This window comes from Zingiber officinale, chromosome 9B, assembly GCF_018446385.1.
Source record: "Zingiber officinale cultivar Zhangliang chromosome 9B, Zo_v1.1, whole genome shotgun sequence".
In the NCBI taxonomy this organism is placed as follows: domain Eukaryota; kingdom Viridiplantae; phylum Streptophyta; class Magnoliopsida; order Zingiberales; family Zingiberaceae; genus Zingiber; species Zingiber officinale.
In genome coordinates, this window is record NC_056003.1 from 77331093 (window position 1) to 77347603 (window position 16511).

At 39.9% G+C, this 16511-nt stretch overlaps 1 pseudogene; it reads right to left on the reverse strand.

Annotated features, from left to right (window-relative positions):
• Nucleotides 1-11379: 11379 nt before the first annotated feature.
• On the reverse strand, nt 11380-11451 carry LOC122025897 (annotated as a pseudogene).
• Nucleotides 11452-16511: the final 5060 nt, after the last annotated feature.

Sequence of the window (16511 nt, forward strand, 5' to 3'; positions counted from 1 at the left end):
CTCTTTAAGTTGCAGCTTTCACATATGCTGAAATCAACATTCCTACATCTCATCATCAAGAAAATCCTTTAATAAGCATTCCAACTCACTGATTTCAGCTCTGAAGTGTAGCTGGTCAGTTCTTAAAATCAACAACATCTACATTCTGCAGGGTGTCAATCTGAACATTTCCTAGGCTTGATGTCACAACAGCAGTAATTTTCAGAAATCAGATCTGTCTATGGTTGTTGTTACTGCCCTTTCTTCTTATGAACGACCTCAAGCTTTATAAAAACAATGGAAATAATGCAAAAGTTAAAGGTAAAGTAATAGCAACAAGCCTGGAGACAAAAGAACCAGTAGTGTGAGCTCGATACTAAATTGGCACACCACATCAGAATGCTACAGAGAACTTGTACTTAGGCTTAAGACAATTGTTCCTGCTACAACCTAGCTTCAGAAATTTGAATCTAAGAGAATCCTTTCTTACACTATAATGAGCTAAACTTGGAAAAGGATTAATGTAGCCTGGAATAGAATTTTTCTCAATTCTGCATCTATCAACTTCCCAATCTCTGTACTGCATTTAAATTGTATTCATTCAGAAATCAATTCTCTGAAATTACATGCCTTCCACAGTTTTAGAGATTTCCAAACTTCTTAATTTCAACTTCTGAATATTCCAAAGTCTTTGAGTCAATAAAAAGTGGCTTCATGAAACAAATGGAACATCACATGATATTGAAAAACCAATACTTAACTTGGACAGAAACAACCACCAAAATTTCAGAGTCTGAGTTCCGACTTTTTCCAACTCTTGATGCTTCAATGATCAGAAAATTACATCCAAAACTTGGCACACAACATATTGATTCATCATTTTCAGTCTTCTTGCTGGTTCTAACCGTATATACTTGGTATTGACCCAAAATTTCAGGAATCAGATTCTAGAATGCCACTGATCAGAAAATCTAGAAGCTGGACAATCCATTAGCTCCAAATTTTTTCTGCTCTTCTCTGTTTGTGGTCTGTGTATCAAACAGCATATAAATGCATTCATTTTCATACACCTAGCTTTGCTTGAGCCTTCAATTGATTCAATAATTGCAAGGAAGAGCTTAGCCCACACTTGCTAATTTTAGAAACAAATCTGATTATTGAATTTTTGCTTCTGCAGATTTCAGTTAAATTTTGAACAGGGTTTGAAGAACCACCTTTAAACTTACTGGTTTCTCTAAAACTTACCCAGAAACAAGATCGTACCACATCCATCTACTTTTAACAGAATTTCCAGCTCTCCTTCTTTGTTCTCTTCCACTACAATCTACTTAAGCACCGACAGCTCCAGCTGTAATATAATTTAAATTCTCTTCAAATTCTATTTTGTTGGCACTAAACAGAATTCCATTAATCAGATTTCCCTTCAGCAGATATCTCCAAGGATGCAACAATTCATATCCAGTAATCAGATTCAATTAAATTTCTGTATTACAACAATTTAGAAACTTAATACAATAAGGTTCCAATCCAATTTGTAGCTGCACAAGGATCTAAAGTTTCCAACATCAGCATTTCAGAACTGTCTAAATTCTGGATTCTAGAATTCTTCTATAATCAGTTATTCTGTCCAATGCAATTTGTAAAGACATGGTAAACAATGAAACACCATTTGTCACTGCAAATGCAAGATCTTCTCTGTCTTTCCTCATTATTTTGACAGCGGGTGATAAAAGATTGATACAACTTGATACAACTCTAAAGCTGAATCCTGTTTTTGTTCCTTGCTGCCACTACTACATTCCCCATATTTCCACAGATTTCCAGCTTTCAGCCCTCTGTTTCTACTTTCCAGCTTTCTGCATGGCATATTTAACACGGACATTTGTTTTTAATAGGTTCACCATCATAAATTCAAACACCACAGTCAGATTTGCAGAAATATTAGAGAGTTCTGTTGGATTCTGGAAATGGATGATGCAATCTACTGCTACAGATTTCAGTATCACAACACGCTGGTTATTCACTGATCAGATGCTTGTTGCCTTCATTAGTGGAGTTGATGAGTTGAAGCTAATGGAGTTGCTCAATCTAAAAGTTTCCTATTGAAAATTTTCAACCAGAACCGTAGACATTTCCAGCTTCCAGTTACTGCATCTATATCAGATTCAAACTCCTGTTTCATATTCAGCTGCAGTTTATACCATCAATAATTATGGATTCAGCAATTTAACCAATCTGCAAAATGAGCAACTTTAATTCCTTGTTTATATGTTGCTCCTCTGATACAACTTTGATTCTGAATTGCAATCTGTTTATCCTGCATCCTCCTTAATTTCTGCACTCAATTCAGATTCTAAGTTGATCTGGATTTCCAGTTATTGGAAGACCTCTTTGCAATGCAATTAGATGTGCCATTGATCACGAAGCTACATAAGGAGCCTAGCACATAACTTATAAGAACTGATTCATCACAGAACAAACATGTTGCTGCTGATACCTCATTTACAGCAACACCTCAGTTTCTAATTATTTCCATTGCTGGTAAATCAGAAACCCTTCAAATCTGATAGTTCATTTGCTTATCAAGTAATCTTCATTGGAAGCAAAGTTTCTATCTTAGCTCAGGTGCTAGGGATTCAACTTCTAAAAATTTTCAGCATTAAGGCCGATTCTGCATTCATTTGGCACAAAACTGATCTGCATTTAAACTAGAATTCAGCTCCTTTTGCAAATGCACACTTCTTTCCTCTTAACATCCTCTTCTGAACTTGACCTGCAGTAAGACTTAACCTCTTTTACTGCAATGATACAAAAATTCATCTTGAACTTAAACTTTCTTCTGCTTCAATTACAGTTACCAATTCCCAGACTGCAGAATCATTTCATTTTCCAGTTCTCAGTTTTGTATTTCTGTTTGGTATCAAATTCCTTGTCTAAAAGTCTTCTAAACTTTATAGAAGAAAGACAACCATTCATCAATACTAAACTAGCAGCTGGGTTTCAGATTCTTCATGAACCATTAGCCCTTGAACTCCATTTTGCCCAGCCAACTACTGATTTCAGTGTTTCTTCAATACTGGACTTTGTATCAACCTATCATGTTCAGCCACAAAAAATTTTCAATGCTCCTTCATCTTGTCTATATAGACCCTTTACAATGCATATCCGAAAGCTTCCCTTATTCCAGCATCTTTTGCTCATCTCAAACCTCTTCCCAAATTTGGCACAGAATTTCCTCACTATTCATTTCTGCAGAATCTGCAGTTTGTTCATTTCTGTCCGGCTTAGATTTCTTTACAGCAATGGCAACTCAATCTTCAACAATGTATTCTCTGAAATTACACAATATTAACTTCTCAACTTTTGCAAATCAGCCTTATTTGTTCAGATTTTGCACTTTTAAAGTAACCTCTTTCCTCAAACTACATCACAATAAAAAATTCAATTTGGCTTAATTTCTGTCCAACAATTTGATTAAATTGAAGTTTACATTCATATTACACCAGTAATGAAATCCAAACAAGGTTAAATACACCAACAGCAACTTTGAAACTCAGCTTCCAGTGGCAGTGATACATAATTCTAGTCTCCCTGCAGCTGTAGAATTCCACTAATGCACACTTCAAAAACTTCCATAATTCAGTTCTTTCTCTTCCTATTTGCAGAAATGACTGAACATACTCTTACAACTTATACTTGGCACAAAATTGCTCAATCTAATGCATTTTCAACAGCACTTCTCAGATTTCAATTAAACTGCAATAAAAATTAAGAATTCTGCTCCAAAAATTGTTAAGCATCCTTAACTTCCTTAACTTCAAGCAATGCAACCATCAACTTAACTTCACAAGTTCAAGAACTTCCAAACAATTAAATTCCTCCATGAATCTCAGGCATAGGCAATTCTCCCCCACACTTAACCTTTATCTACATCTTGGTCAAGTTAACTCATCAAGCAATTAATCCATAACTCTCAACGAAATAGAGCAAAGATGATCAAAGGTTAAAATGCAAGAGAAATATGTTTCAAGAAAATTGTGGAAGAAGAAATTAGAAAGTGTGAGGGAACAAGAATAAGAAAAATCCTTCATTTCCATGCATACATATGCTATGTGACTTTGAAAAGAAACTAAGCAAGTTCTAGAGTTTCAATTGTTGTAAGTGCATGTCACACAAAGATAAAATAGTGTTTAGGCTTGTAGTGGTCCTTTCTAGGTATTTTTATGCAATCAAACTCAATTAATCAAAATGGAATCCACCACCACACTAACCAAAATCATGTAAGTAGAGCATTCAATCATGTCAAATGACCTAAAGTTGATGATCAAATTTAAAAAACTTTTACCATCTTAAAAATATTACTTAGAAAATTCCCATGAAGAATTTTATTCAAATGACATGCTATGTATACTAAACAAAATGCAATGTATGGAAATAAAATGCAAATGAAAAGTATGAAACTAAAGACACGTATAAAGAATTTATTAGACTCAAAACTTGAATTAAAATGCAAAAGAAAGCGAAATTAGAACCAACTCCCCTTTAATTCCCGGTGGTTGAAGAAGGTTTAGAAGTAGAATCCACCCCGAAAGTGGAGTAATCATGGTTCCACTCGAATTCTTCTTATTAATCATTTTTCCTTCGAAAGCTTTTTCTGGAGGTCTAAGGCGGTTCAGTGTAAGCACCCACTCCGGAAGCTTAATTTCTCCTACACAATCAATAAAAGAAAACACCTCCCATACACATATGGGATAAGAAGAAAATAGGAGAATATTAGTGTGGGTAAAATATATATCAAGAATTGCATCACAACTAATAAAATCAACAATTGGTACCTCAATAAAATTATCTGAAAAACTACACAAAATACTCACCTTGTCATCTTGAGAGGTACCTGGAGTGGTGTTTGTTACCTCTTTCTCCTCAAATAAATGCTCAGACTCCAGTTCTGGCGAATGTTCAACTTCATGTAGTGATTCTTGGGTGCTTGGCTCCATAGCACAAGTCCCTACACTTACATCTTCAATTCTTGGTGATTCTTGAGGTAATGCTTCCAGTAAGCACTCCCCTACACTTATATCATCTTCTGCAACAAGACCTGCATCACTCACATCATCTAAAGCAACATCATCAGTAGATTCAGAAATTTTAACAACTACATCATCATCACAAATAATATTAGAAAATTCTTGTGAAGAAATAGAAGTAGTGTCATGCCTGACAAGATCTCCACAATCCACCTCTTCACTGGCTCTTTGTGCTTGTAACTGATTAATAGATGATGCTATCTGATCTAACTGACTCTGTATATTCTGTATCCTTGCAAATTGTTGCTCTTGATGCTCTCTCATTTGTTGCATAACTTCATTGCATTTCCACATTGATTCTTTAATTTGTTCTTGTACTTCCTCATACTGATATTCAGGCGCATAAATCCCAGTCTGAGGCTGATAATAATGATTCTCTATCCCATCTCCAAAATACTGATGATATGGATCCATGGTCACATGAATTTCCTGTTCTTACACTGAAACACTAGCAAATAAAATCAGAAGATTCAGGAACAAATAAAATCAAACACATGGATATATAATCATGAAAGTAATTAAACAACAATTTTTTTAAAAAAAGTTTTCCAAAATAAAGAATAATCCTAAAATTACTACAATGTTTCCCCGGCAACGGCGCCAAAATTTGATATAGCGAATCTGTCACATCCGCTAATCAAATTAATAAATGTATTTTCCACTGAACCCCTTAATTTTGCAATAACGTTGTAGTAACGAGCCCAGGATCGCTCTCGAGGAATCAACAGTATGATGTAATCTAGGATTGTCTTTTTATTCCTATTTTTGGGGTTTTCGATATAAAAATGGAGCTGGGGGTTTTAAAGCTTTGAATATAAATCTACAAAGGAAAACACAACAGTAAAGAAATTAATCTAAAGCATAACTAAAACCTACCTATGTGCCAACAATCAAACTTTAACGCATTGTCACTCCTACATTGAGATTAAATCATTGACACACTTATAAACTAAGGAATGAAATACAAGATGCAAATAAATCTGATCTACGACACCAATTAAACCCTAGCTTGAATTTAAACTCTAAACACTTAACCAAGCAACAAATTAAAATTAAACTAAGCTTCAACAAGGAAAGAAATGCTAACTACTTGCATAAAAATATAACAAAACATAAAAGTAATCTGTTCTAAGCTGTAAAAACAATAACAAAACGAAATAAACCCTAACCAATCCAATCCCTCAACCAATTCCACAAAACTTCACACTCAAGCCGTCACACAAGAGGCCAAAATCGAGACTACCCAATTTCGGACCTCAGTGGAGCATCTCAGCTGCGTCTCAGTTCCAGGTATACTCAGCAACGCCGACGGACCACCCCCGACGAGCTAAGAACATCCCAAAACCCAAAAATGCCGAAAATGATGGAAATCTACATCCCGGAGCTCTCTGGATCTGAAGTGAAAATGTGGACTGCGGATGAGCGTCGGATGAAGCTCAATAACGCCGGCGGACCACCTCCAAGTGTCACTGAATGGAATCGGAGCGCAGATTTGGAAGACCACCTCCAAATCTGGCGAAAACAGAGAAGTCGCCGTGAGCAGATTTCCACCGGAGAGAACACTCTCCGATGGATCCAGATGATCGGGATGACACCGCCGAGAAGTTCTCCACCGAGATTGAAGCTCGGGAAATTGATCGGAGAAGGAATAGGGCCGAAATCCGGAAGATTGCCACGAGGACGAGGCTGCTGCGCGCTGTGGAGTCGACGAAGAAGAAAGGGACTGTAGCTTCTGTTTTAAATCAGATCTGGAATGGACGGTTGAGATGATTCCGGGCTAAATCAACGGTGAAAAGTCATCCAAAATCTGATCCGAAGGTACTGATGTTGATCTAGGGTCTGGATCTACCCTCCCGTAGGTCGGATCGATCAGATCATCACTGGATGGCCCAGATCCGCCTAGTCTTCAATGAACGGCCCAGATTAATTCGGCTTGATGAATGGATAGATGAACTCAGATCTGGATCAAAACTTCTGGATCTTCATCAATGGCTTAGATCTCCTCCCCATTAAGTTGGATCGGCTAGATCTTCAACGGATGGTCCAGATCTGTCCTATTCTTGATAAACGACCCATAATGCTTCAAAGCTTTATCTTCTCGTTTGAACTCCGATTCGAGCCAAATTCCGGTCCAAATAGATCCAAATCCAAGATCCTTTGATGCCTACAAAATAAGAATCAAATATTAGCATCAAATAGTACAAAAATAAGATAATTTGCAATTAAGTCCAAAAATACACACTATGCACAAAATGTGATGTAACCATGATTTAAACTATGAAATCAACATCAAACCATGCATATATGAATCAAAATAATGCAGTAAAATCATGATTATCATTGATCCAAATTAAAAGAACAACTAAAGTATTTTTTTTAAAAATATTTTCTAAACTTTTTTAAAGAAAGTATTTTTAGAAGTTTTCAAAAGTGTTTTCAGACTAATTTTTTCAAAGAGTTTTCCAAAAAGAAGTTCAAAGAGTTTTCAAAGTAACTTTTCAAAAATATTTGTCAAAAAATTTCAAAATGAATTTTTAAATGAGTTTTTAAAGATTTGCAAATGAATTTTGAAAGAATTTTTAAACTTATATCGAGCTTTTTATAAGGTGTTCCCTTATCCTGACACATCCTTAGGATTCCTTGTTAACCACGAGGAAGCCCTACTCACTTAGGATTAGTACTCACGGGATTTACTTCTCCACAATGGATGCTCACATCTCCACAATGACATGATATTATCCACTTTGGGCCTAGACCCTCATGGCTTTGCTCTTGAGCTCTCCCCAAAAGGCCTCATGTCAATGGAGATATCCTACATCCTTTTAAACCCATGATCTTTACCAAATCTTTCCAATGTAGGACTTTGATTGAATCCCAACAATCCTCCCCCAAAATGAAGGGCCGTCATTACTCTCATGGTCTGGGCCCTGTAATCATTCAGTTACCCTGACCTGTTCCGGGCCTCCCCGCAAGCAGCTGGATCCAGTCACTCTTGACCTGCTTCAGGCCTTCCTGCGAGCATCCGATCACCCTGACCTACATGCCTCCCCGCAAGTATTCGATCATCCTGACCCGCTCTAGGCCAACCCCCAACATCTGGTCACCTTGACCTACTCTGGGTTCTCCGCGAACATCCGGTCACCCTGACCTGCTTTGAGCCTCCCTGCGAGCATTCAGTCATCCTGATCTACTCTGGGCCTCCTCGCAAGCATCCGGTCATCCTGACCTACTCTGGGCCCACCCTCAACTTAGTTTAAGGCTGCCTCACATTGCATCTGATCTGGACCATGACTCTGATACCAATTGTTGTGCCCAAAGGATGTCCACATATCTCCACAATGACATGGTATTGTCCACTTTGGGCCTAGACCCTTATGGCTTTACTTTTGGCCTCTCCCTAAAAGGCCTCATGCCAATGGAGATATTCTACATTCTTTTAAACCCATGATCTTTACCAAATCTTTCCAATATGGGACTTTAATGGAACCCCAACAGATTATGTCGTCTATATATACTTGAGCTATAAATATATCTTGTTTGGTTGCCTTTACAAATAAGATTGGGTCAATTTATCCTTGATTGAACCCTTTGAAAATTAGATAGGAGGTCAACCATTCATACCAGGCTCTATGTGTTTGTTTAAGACCATACAAGCTAAGGCTTTTTTTTAGCTTAAAGACATAGTTAGGATGATCTAGACTCTTAAATCCAGGTGGTTGACCTACATACACTTCTTCTTTTATTAGCCCATTTAAAAAGGCAGATTTAACAATCATTTGATAAAGTTTAAATCCTTTATGGGTTGCATAGCTAAGTAGCATTCTAATAGATTCAAGTTTAGCTATTGGGGCATTGATTTCATCATAGTCAAGTCCCTCGACTTGACTAAACCCTTTAGCCACTAGTCTAGCCTTATTTCTAATAATTTTCCCATTTTCACTTAGTTTATTTCTGAATACCCATTTTGTTTCTATTACATTTTTATTGTTAGGTGGTGGTACTAAGTCCTAGACTTCGTTTCTTTCAAATTGGGCTAGTTCTTCCTACATGGCTATGATCCAATCTGGGTCAAGTAAGGATTCTTCTATTATTTTGGGTTCAATTTTTGAGATCAAGGATATTTTACTTAAATTTCTAAAGGATGACCTAGTCTAAACTCTTAGGTCTGGGTCACTAATGTGCGCAAATATTATGATCATTTACGCATGTTTTAGCGTACATTCACGTACTTTATACATATGTATTTGTTGCATGATTGCCTCTTTCATCTTATATTCATCATATATACTCTTTTGTTCGGATATCTGCTCTTTGTTTGGTTTTGTGTTGATAGGAATGATTTTTGGAGCAAAAATGATGATTATCTACGCACCGAAACAAGCCAAAGAACACGGTCGTGCACCCTTGCACGGCCGTGCGGCCAAGGCAAAGGCGAAGCAGCGCATGGTCGTGTGGTCGAGGCAGAGGCAAAGCAACACACGGCCGTGCACCCTTGCACGGCTGTGCCACCCCAGACCAAGACAAGAAAACGCCCGGCCGTGCCTCCTTGCACGGTCGTGCCTCAGGGAACAGAGGCCAGAGACCACACGGCCGTGCCAATTGGCACGGCCGTGCAACCCCGCCAGAGAAGGAGATGAACACGGCCGTGCCATCTTGGCACGACCGTGTCGCCGCGGCCGATCCCTAGTCTATATAAGAGTTTTAACCCTTATTCGCGAGGGGGGGGGGGGCGAGCCGTCAGTTGGAGAAATATTTTGGAGCCATCTCGGGCCATTCTAGATGCCCGTCCAATGATCTTCCACCATCACATCGACTCCAGAAGCAAAGAATCGGATCTGAAGGCCACTTGTCGTCATCGGATAAACATACTCTTTCTTCCTATCTCTATCTGAAGATTGTATGTTTATCTACATTATGTCTTTGGGTGTTTCTCCGATAACTATGGAGTAGATCCTCTGTTCTAGGAGTAGGGAGTAGTTGTGGCACGGATTGATGTAAAACTCGCATTTTGTTTATTCACGTTGGATGATCTTTTATGCTTTGTTTCAATCGCTTACCGCTTGATTGTGTAGAACTTGTTGACCTCGCATAGGAATTGTCCCTAGATCGTACACCCGAGGGGCCCTAGTGACAGGGGTAATATGTTCACGGACATCTAGGGCACTTCCTTGAAAGGAGAGGCAAATTCTCCTCAAGGAAATGAAAGACCGAACTCAGCTCTTAACCGCTATTCTTAACTTACCAATTAGAGTTATGTCCTCTAGATTCGCCGAGGCACCCTAGTGACAGGGGTAAACCGTAACAGGCTTTCTCAGGGATATTCCTCCTCTTGGTGCTTAAGTATAGTTGCTCTAGTTCCCAACAATTGCATGATAAAGGACAGCGAGAGTAGGATAAATCGTGGCACATCAATACCACCACAACGAAACCAACCTCCTAGAATACCTCATAACCAAGTGAACATTTTGACTTTCCATCTTTTGATTCTTTTTCCCGACCTCTCTTCTTAGATTGTTCAAAACCATCGGTAACTTAGCTAACCCTAAGTGAACAATTGCTAGTGCTTATAACCAGTTCTTGTGGGATCGATATTTTTTATTACTGACGACGAATCCATGCACTTGCGGAATCGTAACAAGTTTTTGGCGCCGTTGCCAGGGACTGCGTCTATAACATTAGCATATTCATATTGGATTAGACTAGGTTTTATTTTCTTTATTTACTGCATTTTTATTCTTTCCTCTATCATCCCTTATTTCGTATTGTAATATTCTACACCTTGTTTTTGCATGCGAAGAGCTAACCTTTCAGGGCAGCTTCTCTCGTTTGATCCAGAGATTGACAGGACCTTTCTGCGGAGAAGGAATTTACAGAAGGCCTTCCAAGCTGCACAGGAACCCTCAGAAATGACCGACAAACTGCTGAAAGATTATGCGACACCATATGCATGAGGGGTTCGATCCAGCATCACCTGACCTCCTATTGAAGCCAACAACTTTAAGATCAAGCCTGCAGTAATTCACATGGTCCAGCAGAATCAATTCAGAGGAGGACCGCACGAAGACCCAAACCATCATATAGAGCTGTTCTATGAAATATGTGGTACGATGAAGGTGAACGGTGTCCCTCCAGAACCAGTGAGGCTGCTTCTTTTCAGATTTTCTCTAAAAGACAGGGCCAAGCAGTGGCTGAACTCTCTTCCAACAGACAACATATCATCTTGGGAGCAGTGTGAACAGAAATTTCTAGACAAGTTCTACCCACTAAGCAAGACTGCCCACATGAGGAACCTGATTGCCAGCTTCAAACAGATAGACTCAGAATCATTATTTGAAGCCTAGGACAGATTCAAGAATATGCTGAGACAATGCCCCCATCATGGTTTTGAGAAGTGGCTGGTTCTGCACACCTTCTACAATGGAATTAATTATCACACGAAGGTATCCTTGGATTCTGTAGTAGGAGGAGCGTTGATGAACAAGAGCCTTAATGAAGCTGAAGAGATTATAGAGAATGTGGCACAGAACCACCATCAATGGGCATCTGAAAGATCCAGCGGTGCATTCTCGGGGAGTCAGATGAAGACATCAGGAAAGTTCGAGGTGGATGCGTTCACACTCATGTCTGCAAAGATGGATGCCCTAACTAAGAAATTTGAAGCAATGGGAAGCAACACAGCCAATGCCATAGTCTATATTTGCGACATCTGTGGGAGCATGGGCCACACTCAAGACACTTGCCCCCTTGGGCCGATGCAAGCGTAGATAAACCAACTTGAGCAATGCGATATAATAACTAGCTATAATTAGAGGCAAAATAATCCGAACTCCAATACCTACAATCCTGGATGGAGGAATCACCCCAATTTTTCATACAGGAATAATCAAGAACAGGGACCAGCACATCAGAATTATCAACCTGGACAACAGAGCTACTAACCTGGGCAACAGCCACCTTCACAACTATCCAGAATTGAAAAGATGCTTGAGGAAGCCCTCTCATAGCAGAAGGAGATGAAAAGTGAGATCAAACAACTGACTCAGAGGCTGGAAAATTCTGAGAAGCATCAAAAGATGCAAGACAGCCAGATAGCCCAGATAGCTCAGTTCGTCTCAAGAGCACAGGGTACCTTCCCAGGGAAACTAGATTTAAATCCAGTAGAATATTGCAACCACATTGAGCTGAGGAACGAACGTACTGTGGGTGGCCCCCAAATCATTACTTAGAAGGAGCTTGACCCAGAAAAGGAGCCCTCTCTTCTAATGCCCAGTCAGACTCCAAACAAGGATGGAGAAGAGGCTACTAAATGGGTTGAAGAAACTCTTTAAGCTATGCCACAGAATCTGAAGATCCCTTTTCCGCAGAAGATTATATCATCCCAGAGAGATGAAGAGTTCAACCGTTTCCTAAAGAATATCAAAGAAATCTGCATAGAAGTACCATTGATAGATGCGCTGCACCAAATGCCAAAGTTTGCCAAATTTTTAAAGGGAATTTTATCTAACATAAGATAGAAGGGCAACTTCGAGACTGTAGCACTAATAGAGAATTGAAGCGCCCTCCTTATGGTGAATCCTCCACCCAAGCTTTAGGACTCAGGAAGTTTCTCTATACCGTGCAAAATTGGTTCTGAACTTATACCGCGAGCTTTCTGCGACTTGGGAGCCAGTGTCAGCCTGCTCCCATACTCTTTATTCAAGAAGCTGGGTTTTCAGAACATTAAACTGACCACGATGGTACTGCAACTAGCTGACCATTCATGCAGGTACCCGATGGGAATAGTGGAGGATGAGCCAGTTGAAGTGGGTGGATGTATAGTTCCTACAGGTTTCATTATCTTAGACATGGAGGAAGATCCCAAGATACCGATCATCCTTGGAAGACCATTCCTTGCCACGGCTGGAGCCATCATCGATGTAAAAAGCCATAAGTATCCTTAGAGATCGATAAGGGAAAGATTGAATTTGATTTGTCTAATTCTTCCATATGCAACCCCTCTTCTCAGGGAAATTCTTGCGGAATCAGAATATACAAAGAAGGGGAGTGCAATTTCCATGAGAGTTCCCCTCCAGCAAGCAGCAAGAAATACATTTGTCCTGCACGAGCGAAATTGAAGGAGCAGGCTGGAGCATCAACTCTAGAAGAAGAGTCGTTGTCCCATGGGGTCAGCCCACACTGACTGAAACAGGGTCGAGCTAAAGACCTAAAACAAGTGCTTCTTGGGAGGCAACCCAAGGGTGTTCCATCATTTATTTTATTTCTTTAAGTAGATTTAGTCGAGTAGCATTACCTATTTCGTGTTCATTTTCAGGATGTGCATAATCTCCACGAGTTGGCCGTGAGCGTTTCATTGGCGTGGAGGAATCAGAGGAGCCAAAACAATAGAGGACGAGTCATCCCGCACTTAAAGGAGGTGGCTGTGTGACCTCACATGACCGTGTAGAGCTGTGCGGAGAAGTAGAAGCCACGGGCCGTGCGACTTTACACGGCCATGTGGCTTGAGCAGAGAAGAGGAAGGAATTGACCGTGCCATTTGGCACTACCGTGCAGAAGACTCCAGAGAAGAAGAAGAGTTGGGTCGTGCCGTTTGACACGACCGTGCGAGCTCGGCCATTCGGCACTGCCTTGCGAGCTCGGCCGAGGGGTGAAAAGAAGAGGTCGTGCCATTTGGCACAGCCGTGCAGTCTGATCTAACCCGGCCGTGTCTATAAGACACAGCCGTGCCCTAGCCTGTGCGGCGCCGCCTACTTCCTCCAAGAAACCCTAGCCCCTACCTTCTTCTCTCCCAAAACCCTTCCCCTCCCCATTATACCTCATCTAACCCTAATTTCTCCCTCTAGAGTCCACCTTTCCTTAGATCTACATCTAGATCTAACACATTCCCAAGCCATAACTTTGGAAAAAGAAGCTAACCCACTATTCCTCCTCTCCCCTGCTCCTATCCTCAAGGACTTATCTCCACGGAATTCTAAGCTCACCATGTCGCAGATCTTGAACATATTTCGTCAAGAAAGCGGTGGATCTGGAGGAGGAGACGTACCGGGAGGTGACAAAGGCAAGGGGAAGGCTTCATCATCAAAAGGCAAAGGAAAGAGGGTGGCACGCGACGAAGGTAACGAAAATGAGTTTAATATTGCTTTTAGAAATCATGATCAAAAAGTTAGATATGATAACCTTGTTGCTAGAAAAATTGTCTGCGCCAAATATATGGATCCTATCACTATGGATGTGCTAGGAATTAGGGATGACATTGATTGGATGATTAGCTCTTTAGCTTGGAACAATATTATGTATTGCCATGCACTGACTTACCCTCGTCTAGTCCTTGAATTTTTGAATTTGATTGATGTTAAATTTTCATCCGAAGAGGACTACATAGGGATAATAACTTTTAGAATGATGAACAAAGAAGTTCGATGGACTTTTAGTGATTTTAACGATTGTTTTGGTTTACCTAGTGGTGGTGCCCGAGGATTTGATGGTGGAATTAGATGGAACGAATTTTGGAGGTCGATAACCGGATCAAATGGCCCTTATGAACCCTCCAGAGCCAAGGCGTCCCGTATGCAAAACCCGACCTTTAGGTATCTGCACCGAGTGATGAGCAACATGATCTTTGGTCGAGGAGAAAGTGACGGGGTGGTTAGAAAAATAGAACTCTATTCTCTTTGGGTGATGTTGAAGAAAGTTGATTTTGATTCCGGATTCCATTTCTTGTAAACTCTGGTAAGGGCAGCTAAGGCATCTTCAGGGACGATAGTGTTTGGTGGATTGATCACTCTAATAGCACTTAATTTAGATTGTGAGCTTGATGGATTAGAGGTTATTCATGGCAATGACAAGATTGACATCGATTCTTGTCTTGTGATGAAAATGATTTTCGGGATGAGAATGAGTTTTCCTTTCCTAGAAATGTTGGTTTTCCATTACCCCTTCCTTATCCCGAGCGCACTTCAGTTTGCAACCTTACGAATTGGGTGATAGTGAGCCAACCCCTGAGATTTTTTCCACTTCTGCAGAGACCAAGTACCACCAGGAACCTTCGTTATCTGGTGTCTCGCAACCTTCCGAACATCCGGATCCTCCTAGACACTCTTTTGCTTACGGTACGAGACCCTCTAGTTTCGATTTTTCTGACTTCCGCACCTCTTTAGAATCCCTTCATGAGAAGCACTATACCCAGTAACAATTGTTGGAGGGTCGCTTCAAGTTATCTGACAACCAGTTTAGGGAGGTGCGAGATCATTTTCAGTTCACTAGAGACTTTCATAGTCAGGTGGCGGGGTTCGTACAGGATTACGAGGTGGGCCAGGAGAGAATGAGGTTTTTTTATGGATGATATGGATATTACTCGACAATAAGTAGACGTCTTGTATCAATATCATCAACACCTTGGCCATCTTCTTGGTATGCCTGAATTTCCCCATGTGCCCCATCAGGGACCTCCTTTTCCCCCCACCCCCTCCACCGTATTGATTTTATCGGGACGATGAAAAGTTTAAGTCTGGGGGGTGTTGCTGCACAACTTGAGTCAAGTCTTTCTATTGCTTTTGGATATTTTATTTGTTTTGTTTTGGTTAGTCTAGTTTTAGTTATTCACATTTTATCTGTTTATGCCTGCACCTCATTTGCATTTTCTTTTTCTACCTATTGATTGTGAGACATATTTAAGAACATCAACCGTCGACCTTTTTTCCGACTTGTCCGATAGAAAAATTGCTAGTATTTCCTTAGTTCATGGGTTATCTGATAGTGTTAGTATGTTTAGTGTATCTCCTTTTTCTATCTTTAGTAGCATGAAATAAGCTAAGTATTGTACGGAGTCCGGCATAAGTTTTTGGCCTAACCGTAAGGACCTTATTTTCACTACACTTAAGTGCTTAATCTTGGATAGTAGAAATACTTTTTGAAATAATTATGATTCATCCAAATTGCTTAGTACTTTTATTCCCATGGTGATTCCTTAATTACATTTTGGTTACTGGACAACCTCAGATCATGAAAGCTCATTCGGAAAAATCTAAATCCCAACATATGCATCATGCATGTGTTTCAAAAAAAAAATAAATAAATAAATAAAGGATAAAAAATAGTTGTCGTGAGTGGAAACTAACAATCCACCCCTTTGAGACCGAGTTAGGTTACTGGGGAAATGAATGTTGTGTTTCTCTTGATTCTGAGAAGTACCCTTTGAGACCTTGTGTAATTTAAGGAAAACGAACCAAGTGTGTGACAGGTAAGTGCCTATCACCGGGAATATTAGGAACTCAATTATATGACGACTTAACTAGGACAGAGAATTGAAACTTGAAGAGTTTGAGCTACTTACTGCACTGAGCACAAAGGACTTACGCTTAGGCCATACTTAGGTTACTCCACAGTCATGCTTATCAATGAAACTAGTTGATAGAGTCTGACGAATGCACTAGGGATTATGAAACACTA